We start from the raw sequence: 27952 nt of genomic DNA, 5'->3' as shown, positions 1-27952 counted from the left end.
CCTCCCGCGTTCCAGTGATTCTTGTGCCTCAGCTTCCCGAGTAGCTGGGATTACAGGGGCCACCACTATACCCAGCTAACTTTTTTGAATTTTGAGTAGAGACAGGGTTTCACCATGTTGGCTGGGCTGGTCTTGAACTGGTGACCTCAGGTGATCAGCCCACCGCAGCCTCCCAAAGTGCTGGGATTACAGGTGTGAGCCACCACGCCCAGCCAGTCTGGTTGGTGGCTCCAATCAGTGATCTATGAACAATGATCATAGATCACGCCCAGTGATCACTGATAATACTTTCAGTAGAGGTGGGGTTTCACCATGCTGGACAGGGTGAACCTTTTTAAATTCTTCAATCTGCTTTGAGGAAACAAACAACCTGATAACATAACCAATTAGCTGCTGAAAGGTAGTGTTATCAGGAGATTTCCATTTGCGATCCTAGAGCCTGAGTGTTTCTTTTCAGTTCCTGGGTACGTGGGCAGGACATGCAGGGTAGTTACATAGGTAAACTTGTGCAGGTTTGTTACACAGGTTAATGTGTGCCATGGTGGTTTGCTGCACCTGTTAACCCATAACCTAAGTATTAAGCCCAGCAGGCATCAGCTATTTTTCCTGATGCAGAGCCCGACTTTAATGGTGGCCTTGGTGGGAACGATACTACAAGCTTTCTTGCCTAAAATTAACGCTGTGGGAGGACCCATTGTTCAGCTCCATTCTTTGCGTCAGCAGCACTGCCTGAGAACCTGTTTCATGTTTATGACAGGCCCTCGGCTAAGGGACTCAGCAGTGCCTGAGGGCAGGTGTGTTCTGTGTGTATGTCACTGTACAGTCTGGTAGGAAAGACATACCTTCATCAAGAAGCTTCACAAATAGATGTAAGCTCAAAGCATGGTGAGTTAGGCTGTTCCATGAGAGCTTCTAACAGGGGACTCAGCAGCCAACTGAACCCCTGAAAGGTGGCAGGAGCTAAGCAGATGAAGGAATGAGAAGAAGGCGGGTACCATTGAGGTGTGAGGCTGGAAGGCATTCCCAGTGGAGAAAAGCACACATATGAAGGCCCTGTGGCAGCGAAGGGCAAGGCCTCTATCTACTCCGCTTGACTATGCTTGGAGTAGTCACCAGTGGCCCCAGGGAAGGCCGGAATGCAAGCAGGGGCTTCCTTATTCCAGGCCGGGTAGTCCATGTTCAGGTTTTTTATCCTCTAGTAGCAAATGTGAAAGGGCAGCAGTGTGATCAGATTGACGTTTTGAAAAGATTGCTTTAGACTCTGTGTATAGAATGGAGTGGAGAGACCAGTTGCTAGGCTATTTCAGGAGCCAGATGAGAGACAGTGGTAACTCAGACCAGACAGATGGTGAAGAGGTTAACAAGGTTGCATGGGGTTGAGAGTTTGGCAGCACCTAAGTGATGATTGGATAGGAGGAGGTGTGAAATGTCAAGGGTTGTTTTGGGAGTTATGCTCCCACCACAGGCAGAATAAATACAGGATCTGAAATTTAAAATGCAGTTCAAAATGATCGCAGTCTGGCATTTATCCTCTTTCTCTCCCTCCCCTTCCTTCTTTCTCCTTTTCACTCCCTCTTCTCCTGTCTTCTTGTCATTTTACTCTTAAAAGTAACATTTTAATTACAAGCAGTGGTAAATTTTTGTTTTGGCTTGTAATTTAAAGAATGAGCATGAAACTTTCCATATAGTTTTTGAATTTTTTCTAATTTAAAATTTTTAATAGTTCTAAATGTTTTTATTAAAATTTCTAATTGTTCTAAGTTTCCAATATTTCTGATTTTCTGGGTTTAACTCAGGCAGAAAGATTGGGTCCTTCTGTAGAAACTTTGTAAACTTTGCCCCATAACTTTGTGGACACCCCCTGCTGGGTCAGTTCCCATTAATACGAAACGGAAGTGTGATATGAAACCTTGCAGAAATATATTGTCTCATTTATATTAAAAAGCATACCGCTTCTGAGCATTTATTTGAAACTCACTGGTGAGATAAAACATGAGCTGGCTAGGTTGTTTCTAGGTGCTAAACCAAATGTCCGCGTGAATTGCGGTGTGGTTGTAAATATTTCCAGGCACAGACAGATAGATGCAATCAGAAAAACCTGAACAAATTCTTAGGATGCCAATATTGTCACAAAGTCTCCATGCAGAATGAAGTTGTTTGACAAAGTGTTTCCCTGGTGATTTGGCTGCAGATGAAAATGTCTTTGGCAATAAAATTTCATGCCTGAGTCTCAGCTCTGTGCTCTCATCAGTCAACAACTGACATATCAAGGATCCTTTTTGCTGTATTAGTTAATATGTTGGCAGAAATATGTGAAACATTGTTATTCCCTTCCAGTTCTGTGCAGAGATTTTTATCTACCTTTAACCCCACATTAATTTTACCAAAATATTTTGCCAGCTATAAATTTAAAGCTAATCAATAGGATTGCCTTAGAACAGAGATAAAAAGTTCTTTATTACAAGGGTTTTCTTAGTTCACCAGTATTAGAAGATATAATATTAAGCGATGCTGTTTTGCCATCTGAAGTTTCAGGGAAATTTAAGGATTGCTAAGGCAATTAGTAGCGAAGCATATTTTAATTATAGAAACGGGATAAGCTGTTTACAGTTTTATGGATTAATACGTTATTGTTTAATAGGTCAGAGTCATGTGCGATTTTAATCACACTTCTCACTGTAGCCTCAGTTTTATTAGCAGTGGTCTTTTATAACTTAATAATTTATCTGTAATGAGTTCAGAAGTTCCATTTACATGATATCCAAGAAATAATTTGCCCCATACATTACTACTCGCCAATAGGAAAGAAGTCCTTCAGGATCACAAGCAAGTAACTGTCCGAGATTGTTTTGCATTAAAGGATACTTATAATAATGAGATCATTTTATACTGCATTATGTTATTTCTGTGGATGCCAAGTCTGGGTTTTACAAAGTCATTTAAAACACAGGAGGAAGATGAATCACAGTAATTTCACACATATTTAATAAGCATGAATTATCCTCTGAAGTCTACATCCATTCTTTAAGTTGTGAAAACCATAAGGCGTTTGAGTTAATGCTCTATTGTGGAATTTTCTCGTCTAGCGCTGCCCTCCTCCGGGCACCCCCCATTCCCTCTAGGCTTCCTCGCATGTCAGAAGCTGTTCTGGGGACCGGATTGAGTTGTGTGTATTTTAATGGCATGTGTGTCATGGTTTAGCTTAGGGTTTGCAAAGCCTCTGTATATCCTAGCCCCTGGGCATCCATTACCATCTCCGAGAACACAGTCTCATCTCATCCAAAAGGAACCTCTCCCAGAGCGCCCTGTGAGGACACCTCAGGGCCCCTGTCCTTGTGCAGAAGCAAAGAAACTAACAGTCGGTGATTGACTCCTTTACAGCAGATGTGTGCTAGTTTATACTTGTCATTTTTTGAAGGATTTTTTTTAACTCAGAAACCCACTGGGCTTTCAGTTCTGTAAAGTCTTTTGAGGCCACGATGTGTGATATTGGAGAATCCTTAGGCAGGGATAATCTGCATAAAATACAAAGTTGTTAAAATGTTCTACACACACATGAAAAAAAGGCGTTATGTTCCAGTGAGCTGGAAACCTTGGTGAGACTGTTCTCTGATACGCTATTGTACATCGTTCAGTGTCCAGGGAGCCGACCCAGCTTGCGGCATTTCCCAAACTTAATTGACCATGGAACCCTTTTTTGGAAGAGTAGCTTAACTTCCAGTTCTTTGTCTATAAAATATATAAATCTAAGTCAAAATATATGAAAAAGTACGGAGCTACACTCTTCTGACTACCACACAAATTTTATCAGGGTAGAAAAGATAATGTATGTTCAGAGGATTTACAAGCTAGAAAGTACCATAAAAATGCCACACGCGATGGCTTTTTCCTCCTTTGATATTTTTGGAAACGGTGTGAAAGAAATGATGTGCCTATCCTTTAATTGTTGAGAGTCCAGAGATCCGGATACTGTTACTTGTGTTCCTTTTTTCTTCCTATCCAACTCTCCTCTCTGCTAGGAAATCACTTTTTTTGAGGATCCATATTCCTAATTGCAGAAAATTGCCATTAGTTGACACTTGGTCTGAGTTCTCATTTTAAGTGGCTTTACTAGTCATGTTTACGCAGTCATCTAAATACTCTTACTATAACGCCTAGAATGGCTTCTCCTTAGAATGGGGACCTGTCACTATCTGTGCGTTCCCTCTGTTTTCTACACTCTGCTTTTCCAGAATTGTCTTAAGGTGTATTAGAGAACCAAACAGCCAGACGCAGTGGCTCATGCGTATAATCCCAGCACTTTGGGAGGCTGAGACAGGTAGATCACAAGGTCAGGAGTTCAAGACCAGCCTGGCCAACATGCTGAAATGCTGTCTTGACTAAAAATACAACAATTAGTCGGGTGTGGAGGAGGGCGCCTGTAATCCTAGCTACTCGGAAGGCTAAGGCAGGAGAATCGCTTGAACCCAGGCGGCAGAGGTTGTAGTGAGCCGAGATCGCACCGCTGCACTCCAGTCTGGGAGCCTGGGCGACAGAGCAAGACTCTATCTCAAAACAAAACATAACAAAAAAACAAAACAGGGAGTCAGGCTGCGGGAGCGAGGTTCACTGCGAATTCGCCGATGCACAGGTTGGTAGATGGCATGTCCTGCGTAAAACCCCTTCAGGCTCCAACATTCCTCCTGTCTTTCTAGTTTATACTCACAGTGGCATATTCATGAACGTTTACTGAGTTAACAAATAACTTTGGATAACATAAAGGTTCTATTTTTATTTCATGTAGAGGCAAGATTGAATTTCTTCATGGTTTGATTTAGTGCCATTGAAACTGCTTATGGCGGCTTGGAGAACATAGAGCTCTAAAGCAGTGGCCTCAGCTGGCTACTTTGTTAATAATGTAGTTTGTCAGACTGGGCACAGTGGCTCATGCCTGTAAAGGAGGTTGACACAGGAGAATCACTTGAATCCAGCAGGCAGAGGTTGCAGTGAGCTGAGATTACACCATTGCACTCCAGCCTGGGCAACAAGAGTGAGACTCTGTCCCATAAAAAGAAGAAAAAAAATGTAGTTTGTTGTAATGCTTTGTTTGCAGGAAAAAAATGAACATGTTCCACTCAGTACAAGCATAGCAGTCCTTTTATTATTCATTTATTTATTCATCCAATACTTATACTGCCTGTTTCTTTTTTTTTTTTGTTTTTGAGACAGAGTTTTGCTGTTACCCAGGCTGGAGTGCAATGGCGCGATCTTGGCTTACCGCAACCTCTGCCTCCTGGGTTCAGGCAATTCTCCTGCCTCAGCCTCCTGAGTAGTTGGGATTACAAGCACATGCCACCATGCCCAGCTAATTTTTTGTATTTTTTTAGTAGAGACGGGGTTTCACCATGTTGACCAGGATGGTCTCGATCTCTCGACCTTGTGATCCACCCGCCTTGGCCTCCCAAAGTGCTGGGATTACAGGCGTGAGCCACCGCACCCGGCCTATAGTGCCTGTTTCTTACAAAAGGGAATAAAATGTACAATCCCTGTCCTCATGCAGTTTGGAGTCTAGTGGGGAAGAGAGTGAACAGATGGCTGTGTATTGTGTCCGATGGTGGGTGAATAGAATGTGAGAGGTGGGAGATGTCGGGGGAGGAGACTGCACACTTGCAGTGATCCAAGAAGACCTGAGAGATCTGAAGGATGTGCAGAAATTTAGAGAAAGAATGTTTCAGACAGTGGGATTGGCACGTGCTCCCACCCAGGGAGGAGCAGGCTCGCACAGAAGAGCTGGGGACAGATCACACAGGAGGTCTCTTGCACCATTTTAAGGAGTCTCGCCTTTCTTCACAAGGAGACCAGAAAGCATTGGTGTGTTTTAAGCAAAAGCATGACAAGATCAGAGGAATCTTTTTAAAAGGATCACCGCTACAAAGAGGTCAAAAGGGAAGCAGAGAAAACAGGAGGCAGTTGCAGTCATCCAGGCAAGAGCTGAAGGTGGCTTGGCCCAGACTGGCAACCACAGGTGAGATGAGAAGTCGTACAGTGCTAGGTGTTTATTCGAAGGGGGAGAGGCTGGCAGAGCTTGGCAAAGAATTGGATGAGAGAGAAAGAGAAGAGTCAGGGCTGACTTTACATTGTAGCTGAGCAACTTGAAGAATGATGTTGGCATTACTAAGATGGGGCACTACTCAGAGTGGAACAGATTTGAAGGAGGGGGCAGTTTGGGGATAGTTAAAGGTGAGCTGCCTCCAGCTATCTAGGTGGAAATACTCAGAAGGCAGGTGGCTCCAGGCATCTGGAGGCAGGATGGATATCTTGGCTGGAGAGAGAGACGTGTTGTTGGTTGATAGTCATGAGTCTGGAAGAGATCATTCAGTGAGTGAGTATAAAAAGAGAACTTCACATGCCGATCCCGGAGGCACCAGCAACAGGAGAGACTAGCACAGGACAATGAGAAGGAGCAGCTAGTTAGCAAGAAAACCAAGTGGGCGCAGTGTCCCGGAAACAAGGGAGTTGAGTATCTCCAGAAGGTGAAGGTTGTTTTCTTTGCCCACTACTGTTGGTGACTGGAGTAACATGAGAGGGAGAAGCTGCCTCCGGAGTTGAGGATGCAGAGGTGTTAGCAAGGTCAGGAGCCTGCTTTGGAAACGTAATGGGGCTAGAGGTTTAGCCGCCGTGGGTACAACATGGGTAAGTCCTTGAAGCGTTTACTCCAAGTGAAGGCAAAGAAACTGCAATTGCTGGAAGAGGACGTTGGCTTAAGGAATGGTGTTTTTAAGACAGGCAGTAGCACGGTGTATCTTTTGTTAATGCGGGTGGCTAGCAGAGTGGGGAAAATGATGTAGGAGACAGGGCCAGTTGCTGGGGCAGTATCATTGTGCAGGGAAAAGGGACTGGGATCTTGAATGCCAGCGGAGGGGCTGGTCTTGGCCAGAGTCCCAGTCACAGGGGAAAAGGCAGAGTGTATAGTACCAGGATGGTAGGCTGGTAAGCTAGAGTCGGGACCAGATGGAAGTTCTCTTTGGAGTGTTTCAGTTTTCTCAGTGAAATAGGAAGCAGGGTTATCAGCCAGCTGAGAGGGAGGATGGAGGAGAAAATATTATCATATTATAGAGTTTTAGTAGGGAAACCCCATCTCTACTAAAAATACAAAATTAGCCGAGCATGGTGGCACATGCCTGTAGTCCCAGCTACTTGGGAGGCTGAGGCAGGAGAATCGCTTGAACCCGGGAGGCAGAGGTTGCAGTGAGCCGAGATCGCACCATTGCTCTGCAGCCCAGGCAACAAGAGCAGAGAGAGAAAAGGATGTGAAATAGTATAGTTGCCTAGCAGAGGGATAGAGAATGAACCGAAGAAGAGAGGTAGAAAGATAATTCAAGAGGTGATAATTCAAGAAAATTGAACGTTCTCTTCTCATTGCTGCATCAGGAGAATTTGGCCTGGATGTTGGCAAAAGTGGCCAATATCCATCGCACACATACACACACGCACACACACACGTATATATATACACCATGATTTGTGTAGTCACTTGCCTATTATTGGGTGTGACTCTTATTTCCATTTGGAGGCTGTTACGAATACAGCTGCTGCCAACATTCATTTATGGATGTCCGTTTTCTTCCCAGAAGCCAAATCGCTGGATCATAGAATAGGTATATATTAACTTGGTAAGAAAATGCCAAACACTTTTCTGAAGTGGTTGTTCTGCAAATGTTTCACCCGTTAAGGTAGAAAATTTGCTATAATAAATGAGAAATAGAAATGCAGATGTTAGAATTTTAAATAGAATTTCTATCACTATAGAAAGTCCATTTCTACCATTTCTACTTAGTCTAAGCTAAATCTTAGGAACATCTCTGAACATGCGTGGTCTCAATGTCCATAGGTAACTGAGGTAAATACGTGACCTGTAAGGTCCCTTCTGGACCCCACATTCTTTGATTTTTGATAGAATTCTGCCACATGGTAATGGACCGAAAGCCACTTCTGTGTACATTTTTATTCCATGGGAGTTGAGTAGCATTTGATGTACTAGACGTAGTGAGAAAAAAATCTAGAACATAAGATGCAGAGGCAAAAGGATGAGGCTCCTACAAAGCACATATTTTTTGTGAAAATCACATATGCTTTCAAAAAAAAAAAAACATTGTAAGGTGATACAGGACTCTACTCTTTTGTAAAAAGTTAGACATGCCGGGCATGGTGGCTCATATATGTAATCCCAGCACTTTGGGAGGCCGAGGTGGGTAGATCACCTGAGGTTGGGAGTTCAGGACTAGCCTGAGCAACATGGAGAAGCCCTGTCTCTCTAAAAATACAAAATTAGCTGAGCGTGGTGGTGCACGCCTGTAATCCCAGCTACTCAGGAGGCTGAGGCAGGAGAATCGCTTGAACCCAGGAGGTGGAGGTTGCAGTGAGCTGAGATCGCACTATTGAACTCCACCCTGGGAAACAAGAGCAAAACTCCATCTCAAAAAAAAAAAAATGTAGATATGTATGAATAGCTCCAATTCTGTTTTAATTATAGCAGATACCAGGAAATGCATTTGGATGGTTTGAGGAAAAAATGCATGCACATCCACTGTTTAGATTGTTCAGGCTTGTTCTGAAGCCAGTCACAAAATATTTGCCTCTGTTTCTTTCGCTGTACTGCTGTGCAAGTGTTTTGTCAGCCAGGAGAGAAGACATTTCTGTTTTCTCCCACCAGACAGGATCCAGAGCCCCAGTGCCATCTCTGCGCTAGCTCTTCTCTGTGAATGTATCTTATGTGTGGCTGCAGATCTTTCTCTGTTATCTTCTAGCTGTTTCTCAAACTTGAGCCCTGCCTAGTGAAGGTGCACTTGGGCAAAGACTGAGGAGTCATGGTTCACTTGGTGGAAGCCGTCTGATAAATAGAGGATGCTAGAAAAGACAGATTGAGCATCAGTGTGAGACTGTGCACTGCTGTAATTTGTCTTTCGGGCTAATGAGGATTAGGAATGGGGAGGGGAAAAGCAGTTGGAGATAGCCCCACACCAGGTGGTGCTTGGTGGTGGAGGTCAACGTCCACTCAGTGTTGGTCACTCCTCGGGCTCCTGGGGTTGGGAGGTCCTGACCCACTCAGGGCAGGACGAATGCCCTCTGCTTGTCACAGCCTTCTTGGAAGGGACTCTGGGAGTGTGAGCATTCAGAGGCTCACAGAAGCCCATGGAATCATGGCGTTAAGACAGTAGATGTCAGTTAGGCCAAACTCCTGCCCTGTGTGGAGTCCTTTTCACGGCCTCCCTGAGCTGGTTGTCATCTGGTCTCCGCTTAAATACCCCCAGTGACCTGGGACTCACCACCTCAACATATTCACCGTATGGGACTCAAGCATTTCAGAACGTTCTCTGAGGACTCAGCCTCACCAGTGCTGAATAACCTTTCTTCTGTGATAAGAGGAAAGACTCTAAAGCTAGCATCAGGGTAGCAGCTCTGGATGGTTTTGTTTCTCTCCATGGGTGGGGATGGGTGTTGAGCACAATAAGCATTTTATTTCTCTTCTTTCTTGGAGGCACAGCATAACTTTTTTCCTACCCAGGGGCCATTGTATCTTAAGCTGCGCTGATTTTTAAGTTGATCTATAGAGACAACTCTTTTTCCACATTCCTTTGGCTTATGTTCTCCATAGCTACCCAAAGATCCGTTTATTTGTAATCTAAAGCAATGATTCCCAGCCAGGGCAATTTTATACCGTCCCCCACTCCCCCTGGGGACCCTTGGTGCTGTCTGGAAACACTGGTTCCCACAGCTGATGTTGGGGTGCTATTGATATCCAGCAGGTAATGGCCAGGGGGTGCTGCTGAAGACCCTATACAGGACTTCTCTGAGGGTCAAATCATTTTCAAAACAAAGAATGATTTGACCCAGAACATCTCAGTGCCAAGGCTGAGAAACTCTAGTCTAAACAGACTATAAATAACCAACCAGTAGGACCATCTGCATTTATATTTGTCTTCAGGGGTTTTTTGAGATGGGGTCTCACTCAGGCTGGAGTGCAGTGGCATGATCTTGGCTCACTGCAATCTCTGCTCCCCAGGCTTAAGAGATCCTCCCACCTCAGCCTCCCTAGAAGCTAGGACCTGTACAGATGTGTACCTCCACACCCAGCTTTGTTTTTTCATATTCTTGGTAGAGACAGGATTTTACCATGTTGCTCAGGTTGGTCTCGAACCCCTGAGCTCAAGGGGTCTGCCCATCTCGGCCTCCCAAAGTGCTGGGATTATAGGCATGAGCCACCACACCTGGCTTTTCTTTAGGATGCTTACAGAAGAGTTTGTGTAGAACTGAGCAGTTTGCTGTGGAAAGAATTCATGGAAAATTGGGTGTCGTGGGGCATGGTGGTTGGATAGGAAGCAGGGGCACAGCAGTTTGCCAGCTTTCAACCGTAACTTACAGAGCGGTGGATATCTTTGAATCATAAATAGGGGCTTATTTTTAAAAAGCCTCTCAGGGTTTCTAAGACATGTTCACCTTATTACAAATAAGCCAAGGAGGTATCTCTTGCCTCCAACTGGAGAATACTGCGTGGAGACCAGATCAAAGAGTTGTAAAAGGCCTTGTTTTTTTCAATAGTGTATCCATCCCGTTTGAGAACTGATTGTTTGCTGTAGTTTATGGAGAATTCTAAATCTGGTCAATTGTTTATTGTTTAATAGAGGTTTACTTTGATTGATCTCATTTGTGTACCAGGGAAGACAGAAACTTTTTTGAAAAAAACCTGTGAGGTCATTTTTTTCCCATTGTCTTTAGAAGATAAAAATACCGATGCAAGTGCTGCTGTATGATGGTTCGATGACAGACACAGGCAGTGGGTCATTCCCATACCTGCTTTCTGGGGCAGGGCCCATGCTGAGAGAGGACACCAAAGAGCTTGTCAGTCAAGACCACAGCTAATTTGCTGAACTCCAGCCCTCTGGACGTTTCCAGAATCAATCACATTTGCCACAGACGTCAGTTCGGGTCCCCTTTTCCCCCATTTCTGTGACCAAGATCAAAAATGGATGAAATCAACATTCTGGGGTTCCCACTCTGTGCTGGCCTTATCTGTGGCTGGTGCAGGATGTGAGAATGGGAACAAGCAGCGTGCACTCCTTAGGGGCGGGGAAGTCGGGCAAGGAAGGACTCTTGGGCCCACCATGCATCGTCACTCTGTCATCGTCACTCTGATATCCTTTTTTTTTTTCTTTTCTGGCTTGTAAGCATAATTATTGAGTGATACTTTTCACTTTTAAAATGAAATTGGTAAAACTTAGGGAGTTGTTTTGAAGTCAAGTGGCCCTGTTGGAGTTTAAAGATGTTTTAGGGCCCAGTACAGGGATCCCCCTCCCATTGTGTGATCTTGATTTTTTGTCACGGCGAAAGTCATGCATTTCCTCTCCTGGTGAAGCTCCTGGAAACACATGGCCAAGGTCCCGATGATGGCCGCCGCCGAACAAGCCCACTCTCTGAGGTGTGGCTGTGTCCCTGCCTTGCTAACAGGCCACAGCCCCAGTGCATCCTGGGCTTATTTGTGGCTTAAATCATCTCAGTGCCCTGAATTCTTCCCTCTGGAGTCAGGCTCGGAACCATCCCCACCAGTGATGACACTGCAGCTCTCAGGCAAGAGCGTGGCTTCTCGTCTCTCCTGTGAAACATGGCAGTTTTCTCTGTGATGGCCAAATTAATTATTAGAGGTGGTTTGCTAGCAGACACTTGGAAGCTAATTATGATTGGAACCTTGGAGACCCTGAAACTCAAATGCGTCGATGTTGTTTGTTTTTGAGAAAAATGAAAAACCATAAAATAAGAAAGAAATGTTTTTAAGCTGAAAACAATGCAGATGAAGCCAGGAAACTTGGACCGAGTTAACTGAGACCTGAGTGAGAGCTCCCCAAACCCATGCTAGTGGGGAGAAGGTTTAGAGAAGTGGCTAATTTGTTGTTACTTTCTGTCAGAGAGGGGATTGAGCTTGGCTATTTCCACACAAAGCAAAAAGTCTGGCATTGATTAAATGGGAGATGACATTTGGGAGGTGTTCTCAGAATATCTGAGTTTGATTATCTAATTTGACTTCATACTGTGTCCTGGGTTTGTGAAGCCTTTCTAGCAAGTACCCCCCAGGAAGAATTATTTTCAATTAAATGGATCATGACCACTGCAGAAGGAATCATGAAATGCACCTGTAGCGTGGGGTCATGGTGTGAACAAAGCTGCCAGGCTCACAAAGAGACAGTCTGGGAGTCAGCTGTGCTAATGCTGGCTCTGAGCATTATTTCCCTCCTACCCATCAACAGCTCCATTAATGAGGTACAGAGATGAAGGCAGGCAGATACTTCATGGAGCTGTGTGACGCAAGACCGTTGCTGTCATCAGCTCTCATTGAGACAAATAAGAAAGAGGCTAACAGACCCTTGATCATTAGAAGGGCTGATAATCTATTGTGAGTTTGTCAAAAGAGGAGGAAGGAGATAAAATATCGGTGGAGAAAGAACACAGAGAAAAGAACATGATGGAGACATCCTAATGATTTCGTGCAGTTATGAAATGGGTGTCTTTTTAGCAACATGTATGATATGCTACAGGCAATATTCCAGGCATGCATTCTAGAGTAATCTTTAATGAATAAGTAAACAAAGGTCAGGTGAGGTGGCTTGACCTGTTGTAATCCTGGCACTTTGAGAGGCCGAGGCAGGAGGATCACTTGAGCCCAGGAGTTTGAGACCAGTCTGATCAACATGGTGAGATTTCATCTTCACAAAAACTAAAAAATTTTAAAAAGTAAACAGAGAGCACCCATAAATACTTTTTTGGGGATTCCATGGGATTTAAAAACATTTTTTTCTCAAAGTTAATTTATAATTTCTTGTTAAATGAGGTGGCTGTTATAAAGTAACAATATAAAAAATAAGTTTTTTCTAGTGTTGAATCTCAATCGTTATTCATCATACAAGACTGGCTGGTGGCCGGGCGCCGTGGCTCATGCCTGTAATCGCAGCACTTTGGGAGGCTGAGGTGGTTGGATCACGAGGTCAGGTGGCCAAGATGGCAAAACCCGTCTCTACTAAAAATACAAAAATTAGCTGAGCGTGGTGGCGCATGTCTGCAATCCCAGCTACCTGGGAGGCTGAGGGAGAAGAATGGCTTGAACCAGGAGGTCAGAGGTTGCAGTGAGTGGAGATCACGCCACTGCACTCCACCCTGGCAACAGAGTGAGACTCACCCCCCGCCCCCCCCCAAAAAAAGACTGTCTGGTGGCAGACACAGAAATTTCCCCTTAGTTTCATCTGTGCATGCAGCCGGTCAGTGAGTCTCCACTTCCAATAGAGACACATGAACCACTCTAAATGCAGTCATTTTTCAGGGAAAATTTTTGCAGAGGTAATGACAGGTATATAAATTCCATTGTTCCAGAGCAGAACAGGTACGTTTGAGGGAGCAGTGATGTTATAAGAAACTCTCTTACAGTCCCTGAAATTTTTCTCCAATTATACTCAGGGTTGAATTTCCAAATACTTTTTCTTGCATCCAAGGAAGGAACTTTAGGGGAATTATATTTATTGAATCTCATTTTTATTTGTTTGATCTAGCTCTTCCTTGATAATTTTAATTCTTACCATGCAGTAATTCAGTGACCTCAATTCTTCCTCTCCTGAGCCAGAAAGGAAAGCCCTCTGTGTTGAAAGAGACTCAGAGCCTCCTCCCCGTCCTAGTTCTGCTCTGGGGAGAAGAAAGCTGTACCTTTGTAGAGCCCCTCCTGGCGCCAGTAGAGACTGGCATTTTAGTCCTGTTGAAAAGGTTAAGGAGGGTAGGTGCCAGTTGAACAGCATAAACACCTGACACTCGTCACGTCTCCCAAACAGCAGCGTCAACATCACCTGGTAACTTGTCAGAAATGCAGAGTCTCAGGCCCCACCCCGGACCCACTGCATCAGATTCTGCCCGTGCATAGGGTCCCAGGTGATTCCTATGCACACTGAGATGTGGGGAGCTCTGCAGGTGTAACAGGCTTCCAAGCAAACCCCAAGCCGCAAGACAAAGGAACACAGCCTGGTGTCACTCCCTGGCAGTAGTGTTGACAGTGCGGTGGCCAAGAATGAAGCATTTGGGGACTAGATAAGGTACGGAGGACAGTCAGGAAGGATGAGAACGACCCGAACAGAAGCAAAGCTGTAAAAGTGACAAATCTCTTTTCATGGACCTTGCCGCTTGTGTGGTTGAGGATGAATTTTTTCCGCCTTTGGAGAAGGCCAAACAGTCAAGTTCAATGAATAAAAAGTAAGAATTACTTCAACAATTTAAAAAAGAGAAGCAAAAACTTAGTTATAAACCAAACTTCTCAAGGTTCTCATGTTCGTCTAAACCTCGGGGCACTTTGTCCCGTATGTTTTCCTTGGAAGTTCACATTTCTTATAAAACAACTACAAGTGAAAAATCTTATGGGTCATATAAAATAATTACTTGTATCTGTTGTGGAGAAAAAATATACCGCGGGCATTAACAAATGCCTGAGTTTAAAATGTAAAATATCTGGCAATCAGTTGTTTATTCTAATTACAAATGAACTTGAAACTTACCTCACAGAAAGTTTAATTATTGTGGTCAGCGACATTTTTAAGGTGTATATTGAAAGAAATTAAGCATTATGTACACAACTTAAATTGATTAGAAGGTAAATCAGACCTGCTGAGAAGTGTGAGCACGTGGTATGCATAACATGCTCTGATATGGAGGAAGATGAGGTAATCTTTGATTTTATAACATGTTGATATTGCTACTGAAGGTCAGAGCAAATGGAAGTGTTGCAAGAATGTTTGAAACTCTCCACCCTAACTTCTAGGATCAGGATCTCCAAACTGCTAATTAATGAAAAGTCAGCTTCATATATTGAGATGTTTAATCAATTGGCAGATTGTGGTCAATAAATATGTGTCGTAAGTGGTTGGTAATAGACAGACTAATGAAGTACCTTCTGTGAGTGTCAGAGCTATTTGGAAAAATCTCTCTCCCTTCTGGGCGGTTTGCCATACGTTATTAGTCTCCCTCCGACTCAAGGAAGAGTGCCCTTCAACGTCGCTGGTCTCACCTCTGGATGGAGGAACTGGAGAAGCAGAAAGTAAATTTTATTTTCTACTAGCAGTTAGTCAAGCAACAGGAGGCAGAAAGAGTGGCAACTGATAATATTAATGATCATCAGAAAAGCCGACATTTCTTAGGCGCTTGCTTCTCTCTCTATGTGCTGGACTCTGCAGTCAGTGCCGTAATTCAGTTACTTTTTTTTTTTTTTAAGATAGCGTTTCACTTTTGTTGCCCAGGCTGGAGTGCAGTGGCGCAGTCTTGGCTCACTGCAGCCTCCACCTTCCGGGTTTAAGCGATTTTCCTGCTTAGCCTCCCAAGTTGCCATGCCACCATGCCTGGGTAACTGTTTGTATTTAGTAGAGACAGGGTGTCACCATGTTGGTCAGGAGTGTCTCGAACTCTTGACCTCAGGAGATCCACCTGCCCTGGCCTCCCAAAGTGCTGGGATTACAGGTGTGAGCTACCACACCCGACTAATAATTCAGTTATTTCTTAATCTTCACCCTATGAGAAAGATTCTGCAACCTCTCAGATCCTTTGTTACAGACATTTTTGTCATGCCACTAAAATCCTGAAATAGATCTTGTAGCTAACGTAACCTGCTCTACACATAATTGTTTTAAAAATCATTATAATTCCCCAATTATAACATGATGGAGAAATAAAGGTAATGGAATTAACTATTGAATACATTCGATATTTAAATTCCTGTTTCTGGCTGTACTGCGGGGAGGTAATAGACATTTGCATCTGTGCATAGAAATCCTGCAAATCTCACAGCTGTAACTGCAGACTGATAGAGAAGTGATGTTCTAGCTTCTCACACTAGAACTGGTCTTCCTGTCAGTCATGTGATATTATAAACTGGTGAATACTCCTCAGAAAAGCTGCCCCCAAACCCCAAATTCAGTCTCACCTTGACTTGCACATGAATTGCACTTCTGGAATATCCAGTATTGATTGTTATTGGGCAGAAAATGCTTTGTATTCACATATAAAACAGATTCAGGTTCTAGGCTCAAATAGTTGTAAACAGAGTGTTCCCTTCCACGAATCCCCACTGGGACACTGAGAAGGCATGCATCCTGGGAGACCACTCCCAGTACTCCGACCTGGCTTGCTAATGAAAGACAGCTGGCATCCAAACCGTCATTCAATAAATACCAGGGGAATCGCCCACTTGTGAGGTCAACCATGAACTGCCCTATAGATTTCCAAAAGTCTACGAGGAAGAGGTTCCACCCCATGAGACAAGGGGGCTACTGTGATTTTCATTCCTCCTTTTCAGATGTGGCAATGAAGCTTCAGTAGTTTCCTCAGAGACACAGAGCTAGGAGGTAACAGGGTTGGGATTCAGACTCTGATGTCCGACCCCAGAATTTTTGCATTTAACCCACTGTTCCATCCTCCCCAGAGCATCAAGACAGGCCACAGAAGAGCCCAAGTAGGCTTACTGGATTCTTTTTTAAAAGTTGTGCTTGTTAAAAGGAAAATGACTGATCAGGCACAGTGGCGCATGCCCATAATCCCAGCACTCTGGGAAGCCCAGAGTTCAAGACCAGCCTGGGTGATATAAGGAGACTCTGTCTCTACAAAACATTGAAAAAAACCAAGTTATCCAGGTGTGGTGGCATGTACCTGTGGCCCCAGCTCCTCAGGAGGCTTAGGTGGGAGGATCACTTGAACCCAGGGGTTCAAGACCAGCCTGGACAACAAAGGGAGACCTTGTAAATGTAAAATAGCAAATTAGCTGGATGTGGTGGCATACACCTATAGTCCCAGCTACCAGGAGGCTGAGGTGTGAGAATCGCTTTGCCTGGGAGGTTGAGGCTGCAGTGGGCCCTGATCACACCAGAACACTGTAGCCTAGACAACAGAAGGGACAAGAGGGACCTCGTCTCTTAAAAGAAAAAAGGATTGATTGGCATGCACTGAGCACCCGTCCCATCACTTGCCCTCTGTAATACCATGCCCTGGGGCTTTGCATTTGATGCATGTTCACAGCCTGGCCATGTGGTTAGTTGCGGGCAATCCCTTGTCACAGATAGGAAGCCTGAGTCTGAGTCCTTTTCCAAGTTAACCAACCTCTAAGAAGCAGAACTGGATTTCAAGCTCATTTTGACTTCAAAGCCCAACCTCTTGCTTCTACCCCTTAGACCAGAATGGGCCCTCAAGAGGATGGGTGTATATAAGCTGCTGATGCCGTCCGCCCACCTCTTTGTGATTTCCCTCCACGTTCTTTCTCATAGCCTGATAAGGTGAGCAAATAATTTATTGGCCAGCCAGGACATTTTTGAGAGTGACAGGGGACACTTACCAGGACATTGATGCAAGTCACTCAGTGATGCCTATTTCAGGGCCTTGAAGAAGGCTGCAGCCTTAGCAAGTCATGGTTGAGGCTTATAAACAGAGCGGGAGAAGTGTCGTGGGACTCACGATGGGGATGTACAGGGGACCCTGCTGTCACAGAAACCCTGCTTTGCTGCTTTCAATGATGCGTGACCATCTTGAGAAGGATAGTGACATTGTTCTTTTGAGGTCTTTTCTCATTTAAAACATCTGAACCCCACTGTTTTCATGGCAGGTGTAGGTGAGCCTCGGGGTATCATGAGAGTGGGTGGGGAGATGCCTGGTGAGGACACACCAGACCCCATGAGACAGAAGCTCTTCACAGTCGGTGCCTGGGAGACCGAGGCTGCTTGCCAAGTCCAGCCTGGATCACTTCCTCTCAGGAGCAGGACAAGAGAAGGCTTCCTTCAGCTTCTATGTAAAGCTTGCAGTAAACGACTACAAGGGATGGATTCTGCCTGAATTGACCCAACCTTCTGCACTTGTCTTTGTTTATTAATAAATACTATGCCGCTAATGTTCCCATCTGGCAGGGCAGAGAAAAGAGCATAAAAATGCAGTTGTGGTTACATCACTGAAATACTAATGAAGGTGATACCCGTTTGGCACGGTGGAAAGGTGGGTCTTTGTCTTAGAGTTCTTAATTAAGAACTGCCAAGTGACTACTATTAATTAGGAAGCCAGCTGTAGCCTTCAGTTTCATGGTATATTTCTTCTTAGGAACCTGTGACGGGAGTCAGTCTGAGCCTTTTTTAATCAATCAGCCCATGAGCAATTACCTATTAAACATACCTTGCATGCATAGGGCCAGGCTGTGTGGACAGAGATTTATAAGATGTTGTCTTTGCCTTCATAATCTCCACCTAATAGAAGAGTGTGCACAGATAGCCAGTATTTCAGAGAGTGAAGTCAACGCATTTTTAGAACACGATAAGTGAATAAGAGAAGTGTGGCATTAGAGGATCAGGAACTTTTCAAACTACACCAGCGCCCTCCTGCTCCAGGGATGCAGTAGTGAGCCAATGTAAGTGACAGGAGGGTATCATACCCCTGGGATGCTGGGGCACGAGGGTCATTCCGGACCACCTGGCAGACTGGAAAGTTGGAGTTCAGAGGGAGGATTCACAGAAATAGCTGAGATAACTAGAGCTGGGCTCTCAGGAGGAGGGATTGGATTTCCAATGGGTGAAGAGTGATGGGCAGCCACAGAGGTAGAAGAGGTCAGGGCAGTGGGACCAGAAAGGGAAGTAACTGGCATTAAGCTGCGATGATGGCTTCAGCCCTTCAGCTCTCTACCAGCCATTGCATTATTGATTCTGTTGATTCTGCTCACACTTAAACACACGTGTACACACACGCAAGCTTAGCCTCCTGCAGGGACCTGATATCCTGAGCTAGAGGACAGGGGATTGGTTATAGACGGGACTCAATAAACCATGTGTAGCAGACATGACCACCCAGCATGTCCTAAAGTCGTACCTAGAACAATACCTAGTTGTGGGTCATCTCTTTTCACAAACAGGGAGCCTGGGTCTGAGGCCTTAGACTGAGAAGCAGAACTGGGTTTCAAACTCATTTTGAATTCGAGCCCAACATCTAAGATCTAAGGAGTAAAAGCAAGAACTCAAAATGAAGCACCTCAAAACCTATGTTTTAATGTCTCTTGACACTGTGTTAATATCCATTGAATTCTAGTCTCCTGAATCTCTTGTAACTGGAGAAGAGTCTTATGACAATAACTTGTAATGACGGGTCAACAAACATGAAGAAATATTCAACAGCACCAATCATTAGAGAAATGCAAGATACTATCTCACAGCGAGATACTATCTCACAATCTCACACCAGTCAGAATGGCTGTTATTAAAAAGTCAAAAAACAACAGATGCTGGTGAGGCTGCAGAGAAAACAGAATGGATATACACTGCTGGTGGGAATGTGAGTTATTCAATCACTGTGAAAAGCAGTTTGGTGATTTCTCAGAACTGAAAACAGAATTACCATTCAACACAGCAGTTACATTAGTGGGTATATATCCTAAAGAAATAGACACATGCATAAAGACACATCCCATAAAGACACGTGCATTCGCATGTCTGTCGCAGCATTATTCACAATAGCAAAGGCATGGAGTCAACCTGGGTGCCCATCCATATACATTCGGATAGTGTATACACAGCATCCAAATGTGGTACATACACACTACTGAATATCGCACAGACATGAAAGAATGAGATCGTGTCCTTTGCAGCAACATGGATGGACCTGGAGGCAATTATCATAAGCGAATTAACACAGAAACAGAAAACAGGATTACTGCATGTTCTCTTAAGAGGGAGCTCCACATTGGTCTTCATGGACACAAAGATGGCAGCAGTAGAAACTAAGGACTACTAGAGGCAGGTGGGAGAGAGGGAGCAAGGTCTGAAAAACTATTGGTTGGGCTTGGTGGCCCAGGCCTGTAATCTCAGCACTTTGGGAGGCCGAGGCAGGTGGATCATGAGGTCAGGAGTTCAAGACCAGCCTGACCAACATGATGAAATCCTGTCTCTCCTAAAAATACAAAAATTAGCTGGGCATGGTGACTCGTACCTGTAATCGCAGCTACTCCAGAGGCTGAGGCAGGAGAATCGCTTGAACCTGGGAGGCAGACATTACAGTGAGCTGAGATCACACCACTGCACTCCAGCCTGAGTTATAGATCAAGGCTCCATCTAGAAAAAAAAAAAAAAAATCTATTGACAAATTATTCTCAGAACCTAGGTGATGGGATCATTCATATCCCAAACTCAGCATCACACATTTTGTCCAGGGAACAAATCTTTACATGGACCCCACGAATCTAAAATGAAAGTTGGGGACAAAAAGATTAGTTAGAATGCACTTTTTCTGGACTTACACAGAGTGTTAATTAGTTTTTTTCAACTTGAGTTGTCGTCTCACGTGCAGCTGTCTAATTTCATACCTAGACACTCTGATCATTGAACTGTATCTGTAGAATTGCAGTTGTTATAAATTGCCTGCCTGAGTGCTGTGGGTCTTATTCAGGGGTCCCGAGTCCAGGCATCTGTGACTCTCCATGTCCTTGATCAACTTTCTTGAGTAGCATTTCTTTTAAATCATCCAAGAACAACTCCAGGGCAAGGATCCTTAATCTTGATCCTGGGCCGTGGTGATTCACCAAGGCTTATCCTTTGTAGATTTAGGCTCATCTTTCAGGAGCTCAATTTGATGTGCTTTTTTCTCCTCAAACTCTGCCATTCAACACTCCAACCCCCGCCCCCCCCGGCCCCATATATATTCTCATTGAGGGCTAATTTCAGTTCAGGTTGCACCTGTGTATGTGTGTGTGTAAAAGCTGTCTAGCCCTAGTTTATAGCCTTTTTCAATAAAATCAGGCATCCAGAGAAATCTTCTTCCCACATGAGCACTTTTTCAGAGTGTTTTCCAGAACTCTGCCTGCTGCTCTAAAGTCAACATCAGTTGCTCTCTTTAGAACACTTCCCTAATGCAGTAGTTCTGAAATCCCTGAATATTGTTACAAGCACAGTTCCCTTCAGAAGGAAAAATTAAATTTTGGAAATGGTAGATCTATGCTTTTCTTTTCCATCTTGGAGAATTGTGTGGACCTCATGTCATCGGCCTCAAATTGAATCTATGACATAGCCAGGGTGAGTAGTATCTATACAAAAACACAAGGCAAGCACAGAAATACTTTTTCAGGGGAGATATTTTGCCATATTCAAATAGCACCTGTATTGGGGTTTTAAAATTTTAATTTTCACGGGTGTATTAGTAGGTGTGTGTTTATGTGGGGTACATGAGATGTTTTGATACAGGCATGCAGTATGAAATAATCACATCATGGAGAATGGAGTAGCCATTCCTTCAAGCAAGGCACTTGGATTGTTATCTTATTTTTCCTTTACTCAGTTCAGTTCTCAAATTTACTTCTAAAGAAACTCTATAGCAGTATTCTAAATGATAACTAAGTTTCATTTGCTATTAATAAAATTACATAGTCATTGATATGGTTTGGCTGTGTCCCCACCCAGATCTCATCTTGAATTGTAGCTCCAGTAAACTCCACATTGTCCTGGGAGGGACCCAGTGGGAGGTAACTGAATCATGGGGATGGGTTTTTCCTATGCTGTTCTCATGATAGTGAAGAAGTCTCATGAGATCTGATGGTTTTATGAAGAGGGGTTCCCCGGCACAAGCTCTCTTGCCTGCCACCATGTAAGATGTGCCTTTGCTCCTCTTTTGCCTTCTGCCATGGTTGTGAGGCCTCCCAGCCCTGTGGAACTCTGAGTTCATTAAACCCCTTTTCCTTTATTTATTACGCAGTCTCGGGTATGTCTTTATTAGCTGTGTGAGAACAGTTAAAATTGACAGCTGGCATCTTTGTACAGAGAGTCTTCTCATAGAAGATTTTTGGGAACCACCACTGGAAGGAGGTGTTATATTTCAGGGACTGAGGCCGGGTACAGGAAACAGAGCCAGTTGTCCCTAGTGTTAATATTCGTAGGGGCCTCAGATTTAATTTTTGCCTGTCAGTTTTTCACACCGGAAATCTTCAGCATCAGCTGTGATGGACTGTGCTGATGGACACTGTCCTCTGCAGGGTAACATGTTCAGTGGCATCCCCGGTCTCTACCCGCTAGATGCCAGTAACACAACACACCCCCACAGGCGCCCCTAGGTTTGACAGTCAACAACCAAAGATGTCCCCAGACTTTGCCAAATATCCCCTGGCAGGAGCAGAACTGCACAGGGTAAGACCCACTGTGTCACACATAAGTCATGATGTTGCTTTGACTCTGGCATGTGTCCTTGGTCTTAAACTGTTACTTGGTTAAGTATGCAGATTGAAAAATCACTGCAGGGCATTTCTGTAGAGTCTCTCTGCACCTATTTTGCCTTCAAGGCTGCCCAATTTGCATTGTTCTTTGCAAAAAAAAAAAAATGGAAAGAAGGGAAGGAGGAATTTTTTTACAAAATAAAAGTCACTATAATTTTTGAGACCACAGTTTTTTTGTTGTTGTTGGGGTTTTTTTGGGGGGTGGGGGCCAGGGGATGGAGTCTCGTTCTGTCACCCAGGCTGGAGTGCAGTGCTGCATTCTTGGCTCACTGCAACCTCCACTTCTCGGGTGCAAGTGTTTCTTCTGTCTCAGCCTCCCGAGAAGCCGGGACTACAGGCGCATGCCATCACACCCGACTATTTTTTGTAAAGACAGGGTTTCACCATATTGGCCAGGCTGGTCTCGAACTCCTGACCTCGTGATCCCCTTGCCTCAGCCTCCCAAAGTGCTGGGATTATAGACATAAGCCACCACGCCCGGGCAAGACCACATTTTTTAAACATTTTTTCCATATGCCAGTAATTCGCCTCCCCTAAAAATGGAAAATTGTTCTGGCCTCTCATGAGACCTGTTGAGGCTACACTGGTTCCCTCACTGTAGAGGGGAGGTCGGTCTCTCCACTGACTGACAGTTCCCAAAGAAGTCCCATGGGGAAATGAAAGACCAGATCCTCCCTGCCCTCCTCAGGTGTTTTTTGCTTATATATAGACATGATTCAAGAAAAGCCGGTGAGAAATGACTTCAGTACCATCCAGTGTTGACATCAACAGCAGCCCACATTTTTGCGAGATACTACTTACATTAAGTTCATTTCTGCTTTTAACTCTCACAACACTTTAATGTTGCTGGTTAATATTATTGATCCCTAATTTTTTACAAGAAAAACTGACGCTTAGATAGGTTAAAGAACCTACCCAAAGCCACACCACGGACATTGCTATTCTGATAAAACAGAAGAGTTGAAGCAGTTTCTCCAAAAACAGAGAAATGTTCACATTAATTGTGAAACATAGCATGAATTCATAGGTAGCCTGTCAGTAATTACGGTTATGAGTATATGGTTATACTGATGCCATGATTTTTATTTAAATTTCTAAACCTTTGGCACCCTGCGATTGTTACTGGTTTTTTTAAGTATCTCAGAAGAAAACTTGAAAGAAATATACCAAAATACTAGCAGAAGTTATGTTTAAGTGGGATACTGCTGCAGTTTCCTTTTAAACTCCCTTGTGAATTTCTAAATGGGTTGCTATATATTTTTACTTCTTTGGAAAATAAAATTTATAAGTTAAAAGTGAAGGGAGAGGGAGCTAACGGAACTGTGAAAGTTGCTTTGTCTCTGTGACTAGCGAGGAAATGACATATTCTGTCCATGTCCAGAGTTGCATGTGTCCGTATGTCTAGGCTCGGGAGTCTTTCAGAGTAGATTTGATTTGTACCATTGAGCAGAGGGTTCTGTCCTGCCAACTCTCGTTCAGGGAAACACACAAGACTCCTTAGGGTACCCAGTGAAGATAACTACTGATGAGAAGTAGGGCACTGACGGACTGTTTCTATTTTAATTCTACACTGGGGTGAGATTAAGCTGTATCTCCCAATAGAAAGAGCAGGGCAGCTGATGTGTGCCTAGACTGGTTTACTCTGAATCACAGCAGTTGTTCCAGTTGCCATCACAGAGGGGAAACTGATGGTAGGTCATGTCACCATCACCTCTCCCTAGTGAAGACTCGTATCTGGAACCACATGGAGAAGACGGTGAGGTGAAAACTTGGTATCCTCTGTCACATCCTGCCAGGTAGATGCTTGCTGCTGGCAGAAGGCATAGACTATTTTGTAAACGACATGAGTCTTCTGTCAAGTTTTATTATTCTTAAGCAGGCTTCCATCTGGGTCTTCCCATTCATTTTTAATTTCTCAGCACTTCATAATAGACGTGTTTTGAATTAGAGTACTTTGGTCATAATTGTAAACATCGTCCTCAAGGGGATCATTTTCAATAAGGGGCTAAGTAGCTGATGTTCAGTCCCATAACCAGTCTATTAGGTAGCAGGTGGAATGCCCATTTTATTTACCATTTTTGTTAAAGTTCTGGCATATATGTGCAGAATGTGCAGGTTTGTCATATAAGTACACATGTGCTGTGGTTGTTTACTGCACCTAAACCCATCATCTAGGTTCTAAGCCCCTCATGCATTAGGTGTTTGTCCTAATGCTCTCCTTCCCCTTGCTACCAACCCCCGATGGGCCCAGGTGTGTGATGTTCCCTCCCCGTGTCCATGTGTTTTCATTGTTCAACTCCCACTTAAGAGTGAGAACATGTAGAATTTTGCTTTCTGTTCCTGTGTTAGTTTGCTGAGAACGATGGCTTCCAGCTTCATCCATGTCCCTCCAAAGGACATGAAGTCATTCTTTTTAATGGCTGCATAGTATTCCACAGTGTATATGTGGCACATTTTCTTTATCCAGTCTATCATTGATGGGCATTTGGGTTGGTTCCAAGTCTTTACTATAGTAAATAGTGCTGCAAAAAATATACGTGTGTATGTGTCTTTAGAGAATGATCTACAATCATTTGAGTATATACCAAGTAATGGGATTGCTGGGTCAAATGGTATTTCTGGTTCTAGATCGTTGAGGAATCACCACACAGTCTTCCCACCAACAGTGTAAAAGTGTTCCTATTTCTTTTTTTTTTTTTTTTTGAGACGGAGTTTCACTCTTGTTACCCAGGTTGGAGTGCAATGGTGCGATCTCGGCTCACCACAACCTCCGCCTCCTGGGTTCAGGCAATTCTCCTGCCTCAGCCTCCCGAGTAGCTGGGATTACAGGCACGTGCCACCATGCCCAGCTAAGTTTTTTTGTATTTGTAGTAGAGACAGGGTTTCACCATGTTGACCAGGATGGTCTTGATCTCTTGACCTTGTGATCCACCCGTCTCGGCCTCCCAAAGTGCTGGGATTACAGGCTTGAGCCACCGCGCCCAGCCCAAGTGTTCCTATTTCTTTACAGCCTCGTCAGCATCTGTTGTCTCCAGATTTTTTTGACAGTTGCCATTGGAACTGGCCTGAGATGGTATCCCATTGTGGTTTTGATTTGCATTCTCTAATGACAAGTGATGAGGAGCTTTTCTTCATATGTTTGTTGGCCACATAAATATCTTCTTTTGAGAAGTTTCTGTTCATATTCTTTGCCCACTTTTTGATAGGGTTGGTTTTTTCTCATAAATTTGCTTAAGTTCCTGGTAGATTCTGGATAATGGACCTTTGTCAGATGAATAGATTGCAAAAATTTCCTTGTATTCCGTAGGTTGCCTGTTCACTCTGATGCTAGTTTTTCTGTGCAGCAGCTCTGTAGTTTACTTAGATCCCATTTGTCCATTTGCCTTTTGTTGCCATTGCCTTTGGTGTTTTAGTCATGTAGTGTTTGCCCATGTCTATGTGCTGAATGGTATTGCATAGGTTTTCTTCTAGGGTTTTTATGGTTTTGGGTTTTACATTTTCTTTATCTTGAGTAATGTTTGTATATGGTGTCAGGAAGGGGTCCAGTTTCAAGTTTCTGCCTATGACTAGCCAGTTTTCCCAACACCATTTATTACATAGAGACTCCTTTCCCCATTGCTTATTTTTGTCAGGTCTGTCAAGGATCAGATGGTTGTAGATGTGTCATTTCTGAGGCCTCTGTTCCGTTCCATTGGTGTATGTATCTGTTTTGGTATCGGTAGCATGCGGTTTGGGTTACTATAGCCTTGTATAGTTTGAAGTTAGGTAGCATGATGCTTTGTTCCTTTTGCTTAGGATTGTCTTGGCTATACGGGGTCTTATTTTGGTTCCATATGAATGCGAAGTAGTTTTTTGTAATTCTGTGAAGAAAATCAGTGGTAGCTTGATGGGAATAGCATTGAACTATAAATTACTTTGGGCAGTATGACCGTTTTCACGATATTGATTCTTCCTATCCATGAGCGTGGAATGTTTTTCCATTTGTTTGTGTCCTCTCTTATTTCCTTGAGCAGTAGTTAGTAGTTCTCCTTGGAGAGGTCCTTCATGTCCCTTGTCAGTTGTATTCCTAGATATTTTACTATCTTTATAGCAATTGTGAATGGGAGTTCACTCATGATTTGGCTCTCTGCTTGTCTATTGGTGTATAGGAATGCTTGTCATTTTTGCACATTGATTGTGTATACTGAGACTTTGCTGAAGTTGCTTATCAACTTAATGAGTTTTTGGGCTGAAATGATAGGGTTTTCTAAATACACAATCATGTCATCTGCAAGCAGAGACAATATTACTTCTTTTCCTATTTGAATACTTTGTCTTTCTCTTGCCTGATTGTCCTGTCCAGAACTTCCAATACTGTGTTGAATAGGAGTGGTGAGACAGGGCATCTTTATCTTATGACAGTTTTCAAGGGGAATGCTTCCAGATTTTGCCCATTCAATATGATATTGGCTATGGATTTATCATAAATAGCTCTTATTATTTTGAGATTTGTTCCATCAGCACCTAGTTTATTGGGAGTTTTTAGCACGAAGGGATGCTGAATTTTGTCAAAGGCCTTTTCTGCGTCTATTGAGATAATCATGTGGTTTCGTCGTTGGTTCTGTTTAGGTGGTAGATTACACTTACTGATTTTTGTATGTTGAAACTAGCCTTGCATCCCAGAGATGAAGCCAACTTGATCATGGTGGATAAACTTTTTGGTTTGCTGGTGGATTCAGTTTCCCAGTATTTTATTGAGAATTTTTGCATGGATGTTCATCAGGGATGTTAGCCTGGAGTTCTTTTGTTGTTGTTGTGTCTCTGCCAGGTTTGGGAATCAAGATGATGCTGGTCTTGTAAAATGAGTTAGGGAGGAGTCTTTCTTTTTGTTGTTGTTGTTTGGAATAGTTTCAGAAGGAATGATACCAGCTCTTCTTTGTACCTCTGGTAGAATTTGGCTTTTTTTTTTTTTTTTTTTTTTGGTTGGTTGATGGGCTACTAATTACTGCCTCAATTTCAGAATTTATTATTGGTCTAATCAGGGATTTGACTTTTTCCTGGTTTAGTCTTGGGAGGGTGTATGTGTCCAGGAATGTATCTATTTCTTTTAGATGTTATAGTTTGAGTAGAAGTGTTTATAGTATTCTGGTGGTAGTTTGTATTTCTGTGGGATCGGTCAGATAAAGGGGATAGCCCCTTTATCATGTCTTTTTCTTTTTTCTTCTTTATTAGCCTAGCTAGTGGTCTATTTTGTTGATCTTTTCAAAAAACTACCCCCTGGATTCATTGATTTTTTTTTTTTTTTTTTTGCAGGGTTTTTTTGTGTCTCTATTGGATTTGTTTGCTCTTGCTTCTCTAGTTCTTTTAATTATGATGTTAGGTTGTCAGTTTCAGATCTTTCCAGCTTTCTGATTTGGACTTTTAGTGCTATAAATTTCCCTCTTAATGCTCCTTTAGCTGTTTCCCAGAGATTCTGATACATTGTCTCTTTGTTCTCACTGGTTTCTAATAACTTATTTATTTCTGCCTTAATTTCATTATTTACCCAGGAGTCATTCAGGAGCAGGTGGTTTCGTTTCCATGTAGTTGTGCAGTTTTGAGTGAGTTTCGTAATCCTGAGTTCTGATTTGTTGACTGCACTGTGCCGAGAGAGACTGTTAAGATTTCCATTCCTTTGCATTTGCTGAGAAGTGTTTTGTGTCC

The 27952-nt window shown here is 43.5% G+C and overlaps 1 protein-coding gene and 1 long non-coding RNA gene across 3 annotated transcripts in view; one reads left to right on the top strand and one right to left on the bottom strand.

The window, feature by feature from the left end:
• The window catches only part of RSU1 (Ras suppressor protein 1), a 236593-nt gene that overhangs the window by 185438 nt on the left and 23203 nt on the right, over positions 1-27952 (top strand). The window lies entirely within an intron of this gene.
• LOC144576883 (uncharacterized) lies at positions 25-20202 on the bottom strand. Its single transcript, XR_013519550.1, has 2 exons — positions 14951-20202; positions 25-12745 (listed from the first exon to the last, which is right to left on the bottom strand). It is a non-coding gene; the product is annotated as an uncharacterized LOC144576883 (long non-coding RNA).

The sequence above is a fragment of the Callithrix jacchus genome, chromosome 7 (genome assembly GCF_049354715.1).
Source record: "Callithrix jacchus isolate 240 chromosome 7, calJac240_pri, whole genome shotgun sequence".
NCBI classification, from domain to species: Eukaryota; Metazoa; Chordata; class Mammalia; order Primates; family Cebidae; genus Callithrix; species Callithrix jacchus.
The sequence above is the reverse complement of the archived record's forward strand: the minus strand, read 5'-3'. Positions and strand labels throughout refer to the sequence as shown.